The 14,818-nt window shown below is 40.3% G+C and overlaps 1 protein-coding gene and 1 long non-coding RNA gene across 5 annotated transcripts in view; one reads left to right on the plus strand and one right to left on the minus strand.

Moving 5' to 3' along the window:
- Positions 1-620: 620 nt before the first annotated feature.
- LOC140465543 (uncharacterized) lies at positions 621-6,418 on the minus strand. Its single transcript, XR_011955121.1, has 3 exons — positions 6,242-6,418; positions 5,843-5,960; positions 621-903 (listed from the first exon to the last, which is right to left on the minus strand). It is a non-coding gene; the product is annotated as an uncharacterized lncRNA (long non-coding RNA).
- Positions 6,419-8,627: 2,209 nt separating this feature from the next.
- Positions 8,628-14,818, plus strand: part of LOC140465746 (thyroid hormone receptor alpha-like) — a 360,010-nt gene continuing 353,819 nt past the window's right edge. For 3 of the 4 annotated variants that reach the window (XM_072561447.1, XM_072561443.1, XM_072561446.1), the window contains exon 1: positions 8,628-8,743. The gene's annotated coding sequence lies outside the window, so the exon portion shown is untranslated. The remainder of the gene's footprint in view (positions 8,744-14,818) is intronic. The other variant, XM_072561444.1, reaches the window with a different exon arrangement.

Genomic DNA, 14,818 nt, shown 5'->3' on the forward strand with positions numbered 1-14,818 from the left:
AGTCTAACCCTATTGTCTCTCCAAGTTATATACTTTGCAGGAAATGTTACTTGTACAATATGACAAATAACTATTCCATGTGAATTAAAACAGGTGATACAAATTTCTTGATGCTGACTTAATTGTCTGATTTCAATATCTTTAGATAAAGAGGTAATTTCGGTTCAGATAGTTTTGTTTAATCCACCTGAGTCACCTCAGTCTGGGGTCAGGTGGTCATGGTATCCATTTTAAGTCAGTATTTGAAGTTTTCTATAAATCATTTTAATTCAAGAAACGTTGTATGTAAAACAATCAAATTATGAAAGTTAAAGTGCCAGGCTTGACCACTACCATAACATGTGATAAACTCTTTTTACTTCACACAATTTAATTTTGCTTTACTTTACATGGTTGAACTTTACACACTTAATCTCAAATCTGTACTTACAATGTTTAAGAATGCATGCTGAAAGTAAATTCTCGTGCATCTATGTGTGCCTTACTGAAACAGCTTCTGGCTGTCATCCATATGAATTACAGGATGCTTAGGTTATTCATAGATGACTTTTCTTACTTAAGCATAGTCTATTTGTGATAGTGATCACTTTGCTAAAATTAAACTGTACATTTCCCAAGTTAGACTCTCCACACATGCCATCTGCAGAATACATATTCAGTAAAATCTCAGGAGATACCAATATTGTCTGATTCTGGAGAAAATAGCAGAGTGATATTATAATTGCTTTATTGTTGTACAATGAACTGGATTTTCTGGTAGTGATGGAAACTAAATTGCTAGAGCAGTCCTTCATTTTTCTTTGTAAACAGACACCAATCTCTGGATTTCATACGTGCAGTTCATCCAGAATCTGCTGTCTGTAATTCTGCTTTTGACCAGAGGGTGCACTGTTGAGGTTCCTCCTGCAATCAATTAGAAATCGCTCAGAACTGATGAGCACATTCACTTTCTGTTTTTAGAATATACTGAAAAAAATCCTTTGCAAGAGTTAAACTTTTTTAAAATGAGGTGGAATTAGGATTTTAATGACATACTAAATCCATAATTACTGATGACCAGGCTCATTAGTGTGGAGGTGCCGGTGGTGGACTGGAATGGGTAAGGTCAGAAGTTACAAGGCACTAGGTTGGAGTTCAACAGGTTAACGTAAAATCACAAGCTTTCAAAGTGCTGCTCCTTTATCAGGTGAAGTGGAGAGATGATTTGGAGATGCCAGTGTTGGACTGGAGTGTACAAAGTTAATAAATCACACAACACCAGGCTATAGTTCAACAGGTTTAATTGGAAGCACTAGCTTTCTGAGCGCTGCTCCTTCATCAGGTGGTTGTGGAGTACACGATTGTAAGACACAGAATTTACAGCAAAAGTTTTCAGTGATGTAACTGAAATTATACAAAGAAAAATTTCTTGATTGTTTAAGTCTCTCATCTGCTAGAATGACCATGATAGTGGAGAGAGGCGCACAGGCATGGAATACATAGTTAAAATCACCCAACACCAGGTTATAGTTGAACAGATTTAATTGGAAGCACACTAACTTTCGGAGCGGCGCTCCTTCATCGAGTGGTTGACTCTGACGAAGGAGCAGCGCTCCGAAAGCTAGTGCTTCCAATTAAACCTGTTGGACTATAACCTGGTGTTGTGTGATTTTTAACTTTGTACACCCCAGTCCATCTCCAAATCATGGAATGCATAGGCAGAGAGATAATGGCAAGATAATTCCAGGTAATTAAGAGTATCTAGAGATAAATACAAATAGTGTGAGTAGAGTGTAGACAGGCTGAATAACAAGCCTTTGCAGGTAATCAAGAGTGTCAACAGATTAATTCAAATAGTGTGAGTAAAGTGTCAACAACTGAGCAACAAGTGATGACTTATGAATTGATTAATTAAGGCAGAGAGATAATGAGAAAACCATCTCACTTTTGATTATCTTTCTGCCTTTATTAATCAGTTTGTAGGTCATCCCTTCACTTGTTATTCAGCCTGTTGACACTTTACTCACATTATGTGTACTTATCTGTGGATATTCTTAATTATCTGGAATTTATCTTTCCATTATCCTCTCTGCCCAGACATTCTGTGCCTATGCACCTCTCTCCACTTCACCTAATGAAGGAGCAGTGCTTTGAAATGTTGTGATTTTAAATAAATCTGGGAGAAAGTGAGGACTGCAGATGTGGAGATCAGGGTCAAAAGTGTGGTGCTGGAAAAGCACAGCCGGTCAGGCAGCACCTGAGCAGGAGAATCTACATTTTGAGCAAAAGCTCTTCATCAGGAATGATTCCTGATGAAGAGCTTTTGCTCAAAACATCGATTTTTCTAGTACCACACTCTCGATTTTAAATAAACCTAAACCTAGTGTACTGTGACCTGACAGACTCATTAGATCTAAAGGACTACTTTTATTGAATGCTAAATCTCTACATTAATTTTAATTAAATGTACTTTTAAAACAATCTTATTTTTAGTTTTTTTATGATAGCTAACTTTCAGTTTAATTTTCTACTTATTTTCCAATATTTGTAAAATATAAAAATTAAAAGTGAATTATTTCTTAAAGAAGAATTATTGGTGATTATTTCTTGCTGGTTTGATTGACAGTGTATCCTACTTGATGACATCATTGTTGCTGAGCACTTTAAGATCCCCTTGAATTGATGCTAGATTCAAACTGATGCTAGGAAAGGAAAAATGTGCATCACAGAGAATGCTAGACACTTGTGGGCAGCTTTCATTGAGGTCTGTGGCAAACACATTGCTCTGCAGCTGACTGCAAAATTGAAAACATGGCTGGATAAAATCAAGTTGTATTGTGTAACACTGTTGCGCCAGTCAATGAAGATTTCTCCAAAATGAGTTAAGGATTGTTTTTTGTAAGAAAAAAGCCCAATTATTTAACTGGGATAGTATTTACCCACAGAGATACAAAGGGAAGAGAAATCCCTGCCTTCTGTCCAAATCAGACCATCTCCTTTGTTGACACTTCCTTTGTTCCTACATTAAACAGATATTTGGACCAGATACATGAATAGGAAAGGTTTAGAGGGCTATGGGCCAAATGCAGGCAAATGGGACTAAGTTTGGGAAACTTGCTTGGCATGATTAGGTTGGACCAAAGGGTCTATTTTCATGCTATACGACTCTATGTCTCTGCCTCTTCGCCTGCTCATAATGTTTTATGTCTCTTACATTTTCCAGTTCTGATGGAAGCTCATCAACCTGCAAGTTAATGGTGTTTCTCTCTCCTTCGATGGTGCCAGACCTACTGAGTATCTCTGGCACTTTATGTTTTAATGACAAGCCTCTCAGTTATATTAAGTCACAACAAAGAGTAGTTCAAGAAGGTTATAGAGGAAAATAATGAATGGGAAGTATATCTAGTGCTGGTCACTGACATTCACATTTCATAAATTAATTTTAAAATGTAATTTTCTTAAGAAGAAACCAAAAGCTGGTGATCTACATGTTCTGTTTTTATTTACGTAGTGGTATATAACCAGTTAAAACTTTCTGCTTCTCTGTCTCACCAACTTGTGTATTGCTAACATAAATTGACAAAAGATTGATCTGCTGACATTTTCAGCATGACAGGATGAAGCTTCACATCACCTGAATTATGAAAATCCAGAAAGCTTTTCTTCATTCCCAGTATAGTTCAAATGAATCAAAAACTATTCTATCTTACATTCTTTTCCAGAATTCCGATTTAACCTCAAAATTTCCCTTGATGCACGTCATCCAAGCAAGAGACATCTTTCTAAAACTGAAAGAACCACGGCTGCTGTAAATCAGAGACAAGCATGGAAATTGCTGGAAAAGCTCAGCAAGTCTGGCAGCATCCAAGGAGAGAAATCAGAGTTAACGTTTTGGGTCTAGTGACCCTTCCTCAGAAACTACCAGAGTAATTGACAACAACAAAATGCCAAAATGTAGAATTAGAATTCTTTAAAATTGAATGGACATCTTTTTATTAAATAGTATTGTTATGAGAAATTAGTGATAATTAAGAAACAAGGAGAGTACTGAAAATTGCTGACTGAGTGACTGTTCAAAGAATAGTTTCATTACTGAGAGTCATCCTTGAGTTAGTGACATCCATAAAACAGGATAAAGAGAATAAAACACATTTGACCATGCGTTTACTTTTTCATTGTTTCCTTAAAACATATCCATAAACTCATGCATGGGAACAGGAGGAGGCCATTCAGCCTCTCACACCTGTTCTAGCATTCGCTTTGAGATTAGCTGATATTTATTGCGATTTCATTCACCACCTCACATATTTTGGTGTAACTAATAGCCCTACTCAATCTTACCAATATTTATTCTTTATGAGTACTTTGCAAACTATTTTGAGGCTCAGTTGGGAATAATGAGAACCTAAAGGAATTTAGGCAAGGGCAGTGGGGAGTTGAAGGGGAAGGATGTTTTAGCATCACTGTTGAAGTTAATCCTTCTTGTCCCTTATCCTTCTCCACATGCATATACATTCCAGATGCCCATCAATGGATAGTCAAGTCACTATATCTACAGGACAGAGACAGAGCAAGCCTGAGTGCCATATGCAAACTAAAGTGATATTAGAAGTATATCATTTAAGGATACATGAAACAAAACATGTGTTAGGATGCAACCAAGTAACCTTGGTCAAAGAAGTCATGCCTAGGTCATCTCAATCAAGCAGAAGAAAATGAGGACTGCAGATGCCGGAAATCTCAGAGTTGAGAGTGTGGTGCTGGGAAAGCACAGCAAGTCAGGCAGCATCCAAGGAGCAGGAGAATCAACGTTTTGGGCAAAAGCCCTTCATCAGGAATAGCTTGAGGCAGAGAGATTAGAAAATAGATCAAGGATCTTGAAATTGAATAGCTATCACTCACTGCAGGAACAACACAAGAATGGGACTCATGGATATGTGGTGTTCAGTTTGAAAGAACTTGGGCATAATGAACTGAATGTACAGAGCTGAAGGGCTTTTGCCCGAAACGTCGATTTCGAAGCTACTTGGATGCTGCCTGAACTGCTGTGCTCTTCCAGCACCACTAATCCAGTACATTCACTGAAAGGAACTTGAAAGAAATAAATGATCAAAATACTGAAAGCATGGTAGTTTCATTAGCAACAAAGAGGGAATCAAGGAATTTAACGCTGCTCAGGTGGAAGGATGCAGAGTCTGACATGGACTGGTTTAAGTTAAAAATCACACAATACCAGGTTACAGTCCAACAGGTTTATTTGGAAGTATTAGCTTTCGAAGCACTGATCCTTGCTGATTTTTAATTTTTTCCACCCCAGTCCAACACTGACACCTCCACATCATGGACTGGTTTAGGTAGACACCTGAATTTATTGTTACGGAGAAGGTCAAACTGTACAGTATGAGCTTCGGATAATGAGGCTAGAATAAAACACACATTGAATGTGGTGAAAGATGTACTGAAACTTTCTTTCAGATCCTTAAAATCTAGTTTGTAAACAATCAACAAGGACAACTCTGGAATCAGAGCTGGCAACAATTCTAGGCATTATTCAGCAACATGAAATCTGATCATGTTCATGAGAATGGCGAGTGATAGAATGTAAATACAATACTGAATAGGGTATGTACAATAATATAGCCAAGGATACATATTGGAGGTGAAATTACTACATTCAGACATATGAAACATAAATCATGAGAGAACAGTAATACCATTAGAGGACAATGGAAAATCAACAGTGGATCAATTGAAAAGGAAAGTACATAATACTCATAAAATGAAAGAACGCACGTAAAATGTTTTAGGAATTTTTTTTAAGTAAACAGGATTTTTCATACAGATAAAAACTCAGAATACTTACAGATCATAATCCCATCCTGAGGGGTCCCCACCACCCACATGTGGCTGCCACACTCTGAGCCCACTCTCCAGCTTGTTCCAAACTGTCAACAGCTCTCCTGTGGACCTCAGTTTCGGACCTACTGAATGAAAAAGTGGAAATGGGGCCAGTGACCTGGGATCAAATGAATGTAGAGGAGCACTGAAAACTCACAACACAGAAGGAAAGCATTCCTGTCTGTACTGGCTGATAAAAAGTTACAGGATACACACCTTTCCAGCTGTTGGTCATTAGTTCCAAAGGTTACAGGACCGCAAGGCCATATTAAGCTGTTTTAAATGGAATGAAGGCTTCTGACTCCACCACCCTTTTAGACAAGTTCAGACTTCCACCACACTTTGCAGGAAAAAAAATTCTTACCTCCACTTTAATCCTTTTGCCAAGATTTTCAAATCTGTGTCCCTTGGTTATTGATCCCTCTCTTCTCTTCCATCCATTTTAACTAGGCTCCTCATAATTTTATATCTTCCAATCAACCTGTTCAATTGTGTTATTGCACACACAAAAAACAGAAGTTGCTGGAAAAGCTCAGCAGGTCTGGCAGCATCTGTGAAGAGAAATCAGAGTTAATGTTTCGGGTCCCTCTTCTGAGGAAGTGTCACCAGACCTGAAACGTGAACTCTGATTTCTCTTCACAGATGCTGCCAGACCTGCTGAGCTTTTTCAGCAGCTTCTATGTTTGTTTCTGATTTACAACATCCGCAGTTCATTCAATTTTTGTGGACCAGGTGGGACTTGCACTCAGGCCTCCTGGCTCAGACATTACCACTGTATCATGAACTCTCATTCATAATTGTACATACATCATTTAAAACTGCTCATAGCTGCCTCTGTTCCAAAAACAACAATCTTGGACTATCCTTCACTAAAATCCCTCATTCCAGTAAATTTCTGCTGTACCCTTTCTAGTGCAACAACAGAATAGCATTGCTACCTATCACCAGGATTTCTTAAATTACAGGAGTGGTTAGCAGATCATTTGGAGCAATTCACATATGAAGAGATTAAAGGTAACATGTAGTTGTTTGCAACTTTCTTATTTAAGAATCTTAAAAAATATTAATTTGAGCTAGGAAATAGAGAAGGCAGTCCAGGGAATTGAAAGGAGTAATTTATAAGGGGTTTGGAAACAAGCCTTGATACAGATTAATCACATCAGTAATAAAAACAAATAAACTGCAGATGCTGTACACCCGAAACAAACACTGATGATGTTGGAGAAACTCAATAGGCCTGGCAGCATCTGTGGGGAGAGAGAAACAGTTATGATCTTATTGGAGGAAAATTCATAGAACAGGCGTAAACAAGAGTAAATCGGAATCGAAATGTTGTTTGCATATCTCTCCACTGATAGACCTGCTGAGTTTCTCCAATTCTTTCTGCTTTTATTACAGATCTCTTTGTTATTTTTGCCTTGAGGAGATGATGGTGACCAGGACCCAAGACAGAGGGGTATATTAAGTACCTATAACTATGGCCCCAGGGTCTTACTAAGCTCCGGTTAGGGGTGGGGTCGCTGTGCTGGGGTAGAATAGGTCAGGGGTCGCATTGGGGCCCTTCACTTCTGTCCCAGGTGGTGAACCACCTTCTGGAACCCCTGCTGTCCACAGGTACAAGGACCAGGGAAACCAGGCAGCATTTCCTGGATTTTGACCGCACAACAGCGAAGGGAACTGAGATACAGTTCCAGGTCAGGATGGTGTGTGTCTGTGTGGCAATAAGAGGTGAGTGTGCATTTGGTGGCACCACCTTGGGACGCTTCTACTGCTAGAAGTGTCAGTTCTCGAAATGCCCGCTGTTGTGGTCAGATTGGTTGCAACAGGGTTTGGATTAGAGTGGTGCTGGAAAAGCTCAGGAGGTCAGGCAGCATCCGAGGAGCAGGAAAGTCGACGTTTAGAGCAAAAGCCCTTCAAAAAGCCTCATTCCTGATGAAGGACTTTTGCCCGAAACGTCGATTTTCCAGCTCCTCGGATGCTGCCTGACCTCCTGAGCTTTTCCAGCACTACTCTAATCTTGACTCTAATCTGCAGTACCCACTTTCGCCTGCTACAGGATTTGCATTACTGGACTATCTCCTCCTTCAAGGTAAAAACAATGACTGCAGATGCTGAAAACCAAATACTGGATTAGTGGTGCTGGAAGAGCACAGCAGTTCAGGCAGCATATCTCCTCCTTCAGTTGGACTGGCTGGGATACTATTCACATGTCTGACTGACAACAGTTTTGACTCCACGTGCGCTGGTTTCACTGCTCAGTTCCAAGTTGCTCTGAAACCAATGACACCTTGGACCTGCCTCAGTCCATCCCAGGCCCCCTGGCTGCCTGCAGATGGCAGCTGTGCCCTTGTCCTTCCACGGCAGTGTGTCGGCCTCGCACGGTTTGGGGTTATCCACCCAATGTCCAGCCGGACTGTCACAGCAGCTCGGAGCACCGCTGGCATCTGATTTCGGAGCACGGCTCACCGGCCCGTTTCCAGGGGGGTTGTGTGTGTGTGTGTGTGTTTGGTTTTCGAAATAAGAAATTCTGCGCCCCTGCTACAGCTTAGACAGAGAGCGCCAAATCGTAGAAAAATGAGTGAGAGGCAGCCAAGAGGCGGGGTCTGCAGCAGACTTTCGGTTTGACAGCAGAGAGAGCGAGAGAGAGAGAGAGAGAGAGGGGGGGAGAGAGAGAGATCAGGACAAACAGATACCAGAGGTTGGAAGAGTTGACGGCAGGGTTGGGGTGGGGTGGGGGGAGGGAGGGATGGGGGGGAAGGTTTACAAAAAGGAGGTTCTAAGTTTTGACATTACAGCGCGGCAGTAAGTGGCCCTGCTCTTCGAAACCCACCGCGTCCCTGGAAGGCCAACGGCGATACCACCGCGGGTAAGTACAGAAACGTCTAGTGGAGTTTTTGCTTGGCCCAGGGAAATGACACAAGCTCGAAGTGAGGAGATTGAGTTTGCCAGGCGCGAGGTGCGGTCTGTCCTCCCTCCCTGCCCCCCTAGGAGATTTTTGTTTCTTGTTAGTGACAACGGAACTTGCTACAGTTTTCCAATCTTGTTACATTGCCCAATTTCCTGAATTGATACTTTGTCTCTCCCTCGTGTGTGTTTTCCTAACTTTCTGTTTGAGTGATAGACACACTAACAAGTGTCACTCGCTCTTGTTCGCTGGTTATCGGAAACCGAATGACTTTTTTTGTTGTTGTAACCCTCCCAACTTCGTGTGTGTTTCTTTTTTTGAAAAGTTGGGAATGATATAGTCCACGCCAAGGCTTAAACCCTCCCTCCCGCGGCTCGCATTGGCCCTTGAGAGAGAGGTACACAGGGAGGCTCGCTGTGTTGAATTTCTGCCGAGGGCTGCGTGTTGACAGTTCTGTGGGAGATTGATGTCAGTGTCCGCTGCTCGTGAAGGTGACAGAAATAAAGCCACCACATTGTGGGAGGTGGGGGAGAGAGTTCAGAGGAGTGTCTCACCTCTCGCGAAAAAAAAAGCCATTAAAGACTTCTTTCCAGATGCTAGCACAACTGGTGTCTTATTTCAGATTTGCAGCCCTTCATCTACTTTTCCTCTTGCCCCCCCCCCACCCCCTCGCCAGCCCATAATGCCAACCATTTGCTTCTTTCTATCTGTCGCCATGGTTAGTTTTTGTTTTATTTCCCCCTGCCCCGGGTCTGTCAGGGATGCCACACTGCCTAAGGCCCGGGTTAAACGGCAGTTTATCCAGCTCTTGCTACCTTCACACGCAGATTGTTACATTGTCACAGGCTGACCATCGAACTGTTTGGTCAAGTCATGAAGGCACCTTGAGCTGTCACTAAACCCTGGCTCGGGGGCATGAACCTGTAGCTCCCAGCTCAAAGCAAGGGCCGCTAGACAAGATGATGTTGGCACTGACTGGTCCATCATTTTATAAACCAGATAATGTGTGATTCTGCTGCTAAAGGATGAGGATGTGTACAGTTGTGATGCCAGTTTGAGGCTGCTGGGGAAAAGAATTGCTCTCAACATCGGTTCTCAACATTATTTAACCCTATTGCAGAGAAATTCTGACCCTTCTTGAGAAAAGAGATTTCTGATACCAAACGTGTAAATTGATTGATGCGTCAACAGTCTTGGATGTATATTACATTGATATAGCACCTTATTCTGCTGAAGTTCTGCATGCCAGGATTGTAGATATTGGATGCAGCTCTGCTGGGAGAACTCACGCCCTTGGGTTGGGAGGTTTCTGGGTTTGCAGCCCACTCCAGAGATCTGAGTCTGAAAGCAAAAGGCTGACAGTCCTGTGCAGGACTGTTGGGTGCTGCGTTGTTGTAATTGCTGTCTTTCAGGCAATGTGTTAAACTGAGGCCTTGCCTGCTCTCGCAGGTGGACACGAAAAGATCTATTGGTGTTAGTTTGAAGAACAGGAGGGGTGTTGTCAGAAATAGGACACAGGACAAAGAATATTCTGCTCAGTGGCAGCAACACAAAAAAAATTAGGAAACGGTTGGATTCTGATGGATGAACAGTAGCTATTTCTTGGATTGATGATTCAAATTGCCTATGTAATTTGCAAATACCCTTTGAATAACACTAGAAGTTGATTACAAATGTTAAATTTGTCTGATCTCAATAAAAAAAGGTACTGACACCAATGGAAGGCTCCTAGGGTAATATAATCAGGTATCATATAACTAACACTTCATTCAAATTTTGCAGGAAATGTCAAAGTATAAAATCAGAACTAAAACCGTAACCCCTTACTAATAGTAAATCATAAATTCATTAAGACTGTTTCATAACTTAGCGGCCTGATGATTGAATTCTTGCATTTATGTTCTCATGCTGATACATCCACGGACTGCTGCATGGAAAAGCACAGCGATTAGTGTTATAGAGGGAAATGGTCGCTGCTGAGTAGTAGTTACTGCTTACTTTCAGCTTAACTGTTACCTGTTGTAGTATCTTTTCAACTGTTTGGTACTTAATCTCAGTGGGGTCATGCAGTCACCAATTTTGACACAAAATTAAGTTGGTTTTCTAAAATTGAATAATGGCTCAATTTTCTGCTCATTGACATAAGCACAAATGTAGCGTTTTCCATGAACCAGCATGATGGGACAATAGAATAGAATAGTTTATTTCCTTTTCTTGCATGCTAAGGTATTGATTGTATTAAAAAGTGATGTGTTGGTGAGGTTTTACTGATAATGCTAAAAATGGGTTTATCATTAAATGTAAGCATTTTTAATAAGTGGGCTGGCCTCTACTTGAGAGTAAGCTGATATTAAATTGCTGAAAATTACTTTTAAAACTATACTGAATCATTTAACAGCTTTATTAGTGCATGCCAGTTTCCTAATACATCAATTACTTTAATATTTAAAAACCTGTAAAATTTGTTTTTGCATCTAAAAGTGCAAGATTAATTTGAAGTTTACTCAAATATTCAGAACTTAAAGCATTAGGTGGAAATTTACCATTGTGCATTATTTATGCTTATACGAATTAGATGCTGAAGTTGGCCATTCCATCCTTTAATCCTGTTGTGCCATTCAATAAGATCATGGTTCATATGTTAAAATTAAAATTTCTACATTCCCACCTACTCCCATTGCCATTAATTCCATAAATTCCCTTGCCTACCAAGAAAAATCTACCTCTGCGTTGAAAATAATTAATGGCTCTGCAGTGATTGTAACAAGGTCAGCCAGGTGGACCTCATAGAAAATGAGTTCCCTGGTTGGAGCTGCTAATCTGGTCCAATCAGGGAGCCCTGGCTGATAGATATAAACAGGAACATCATGACATGGGTACGTTGGAGCTGTTAGGCAGTAGTCTGGGAGAAAATCAAAAAAAAAGAAAAAATAAGCAGGAGTTTCCATTCACTCTGAGGGAGCTGGATCAGTGGTGACGGACTCTCCATTTTGTGTTAGGGAGGGGACTGACCTCTGTGCTGTCTTGACTACAGTCAGTGCTTTATTATTACCATTGGGTTTCCTACTGAGGAGGACAGTTTTCTTTATTCTCTTCCCCCTTGCTTCAGGCAGACATTTTTGATTTTTGGTTCTCCTTATTTATTGTGTGATTGTTTTTTCTGGGTTTTCTTTCTGTTTATTAAATAAAACAAAAGAAAAAGATTTTAAAAAAAGAACAGGTATGTCAGATATCCTGTACATTCTGAGAGCTGGCTCTGAGGGAGCTGGATCGGTGCCAAGGACTCTCCTCGTGTAAATAAAGGTGACAAGGCACCGGTCTCTGTGGAGTTATTTGAGATTCCATCTCCACCTTCTTCTGAGCAGAGAGTTCATGAGCTGCTTAACAACAAGAGAGAAAAAAATTTCTGAATGTCTGTTCTAGCAGGGTGTCCCCTAATTTTTAAACAGTGCCCCTTAGTTCTTCACTCACCAACAGGAGGAAACATCCTAACCACATGCGCCTTATCATCAACCAAGGAACCCCTCACACTTCTAAACCTCAATGGAAACAAGCGCAGTCTGTCTAACCGTTCCTCATAAGACAACATATTTCAACTGGGATATAGGTGAGGTCAGCTCTTTATGCCATGTTTTTAAAACCAGCGTTCGAGATCACGGAAACTCAATTTAATCTTGACATAACATGTGCTTACGATTCCTCTATTGCTTACCCTGGTTTGGATCATTTCAAACTAATTATCAGCCACTCTAGGTGTAACTACAGAGAAGAGAACTATTGATCATTTGAGGATGCAAACCACTGTGAGAATGTGTTAATACTTTGTTAAAGCAAGAGGGTTTGCAGGTTGATCTGGTAAAAGAAAGGACCTGCATGTAAAACTTAATTTTCTTCAATTTTTCTTGGGATGTGGGCAATGCAGGTAAGGCTGCATGAAGCTCCTGTCCTTAGCTGTGTTGGGAGTTAGTACTGTGCTTTATTGAATAAGACACTCCCTGTTGTGATGGCGCTCCCACATTATATTACGCAAGGAAGAAACTTTTATCTAGGAGAATACTTCAAAAATACATGTGCCATAGGTTTCTGAGGGTTGTTTGGTAAGTACGTTGCCAGGTTGCTGAAGACCAGGTGGACAGTTATTTGGCAAGCCAGCTGTTTGTGGGTTGAAATATCTGGTAGCAGGCATGCTCAGCTGGGAGAATTCCCACATCTGAAAGTCATAGGTTCAGGCCCCGCTCTCGGACTTGAACACACAACCCAGGCCAGTACTCCAATGCAGCACTGAAAGAATTGTGCACGATCAGAGGTGCCATTTTTTGCATAACCAATGGTGTTTCAGGTATCTGTAAAAAAAAATCCTGATTTCAAAAAGCAGCACGCTGTAATCCAAATGTTGAGGCTACTATTTATCCCTTATGCAACATCCACAAAGCAGACTGGTAATTAACTGTTGTAGAATCTTGTCATGTTAAAATAAAATTCCCACCTTACAGCAATGGCTATACTTAAAGTATTTTAATGGCTGTTAAATGCATCAAGGCATTCTGAGGCCGTGAAAAACACTGCATAAATTGAATCTTTTGGTTTACTTTTCCTTTCTGTCCATTATTTGGATAATAAGGAACACAGTTTTTGGCCTTTAGGTTCCTTTAGGTCAAGAAAGAGAATAACCAATTGAATTCCCGCTGACTGCTGCACAGTGATCCTGGTGAAAAGAATGTATGCAGCTGAAAAAAAAATTCAGGTTTGGATGAGAAACCCATGATGAGTAGATAGCCCGCAGCACTCATTACGCAGGTTCACACACCTGTTGAACTACCTTGTGGGCAAAATATGGAATGACTGAACTGTGGTTCAATATAAAAATCAATACCTTAAGATAAGACAAGTAAACTGGAAACCTCTTGTTAAATAGGACAGATTCTGTGACTTAGCAACAAAAGCTATACTCTGATTAAATTCAAAAGTAAGATATGAGAAAATATGAATAATTTTGATTAATGACATGTGTGTGTTTATTGCTTGAGTTTTGAAAGGAGTGTCAATCTTTAATGCTTCACCAGAACATTTTAGCATCTGTGACACCCAGGGAAGTGTTCATCATATACACTGAAGTTAAAAATACATTATATTAGCTATGTTACCCTTGCTAAACCAGATCTCAGAAAGCACAAAACCAAATAGGATCTTCGATAGTATACTCATGCCTTTTTTTGCAAACCACACAATATCTGATGCATATCAATTATCTCACTATATCCTGGCTTCTCCTTTGATGTGGAATTTGTAATAACAAGTGTTTCGGAGCAGGGATATCTCGAGCTTGAGTGCTCCTTCTGTCCGTGTGATGTTGTCCTAAGTTATGACTGAACAAAAAACAAAAGAAGTTCCTGCTCCCTTCTGCCAATAACTAACCCCATGTTTGGCACAATAGTAATGCAACCCATGCTAAAGTAACCTGACTTACAAATATAAAGGAAAACACCACAGATGTTGGAGGTCTTAAATAAAACAACAGAAAGTGCTAAAGAACCTCAGCAGGTCTGACAGCATCTGTGGAGGGAAAACAGAGTTAACATTTCGAATCAAATGTGACTTTTCTTGGATAGTCGTCTGACTTACGATCTTGGTTTGACCATGAAAAATATCATTGGATTAGGTTAGGTAAAGGAATGCATCTGTGACCAATGGAGTTATATCCCATCAGGAGAAGAGAGCAAAAGGTTGGAATGAAGTAAAACTCTTTCCAGCCACAAACCCACCTGTATTATGAAAATGACACTTACTGATAGCACAGTTTTGCTTAAAATAATGTTGATAAAATGCATAAGTTGAATTCAGTGTGACAGTGTACAACATCTTCTGAAGCCTTCAGTAGGTTGCTGCATTGAAACAAACCCTGGACATGTTTTGTTTGGGAACTCAAACAAAAACATTCTATTTATTTCTTACACAATACACCTAGAAATTAACATTGATATTTAGTCAAATGCTTAGTGCATTTCTAGCATTTTATTTGTTATTCCAATGGTGTTA

This window comes from Chiloscyllium punctatum, chromosome 42 (genome assembly GCF_047496795.1).
Source record: "Chiloscyllium punctatum isolate Juve2018m chromosome 42, sChiPun1.3, whole genome shotgun sequence".
NCBI classification, from domain to species: domain Eukaryota; kingdom Metazoa; phylum Chordata; class Chondrichthyes; order Orectolobiformes; family Hemiscylliidae; genus Chiloscyllium; species Chiloscyllium punctatum.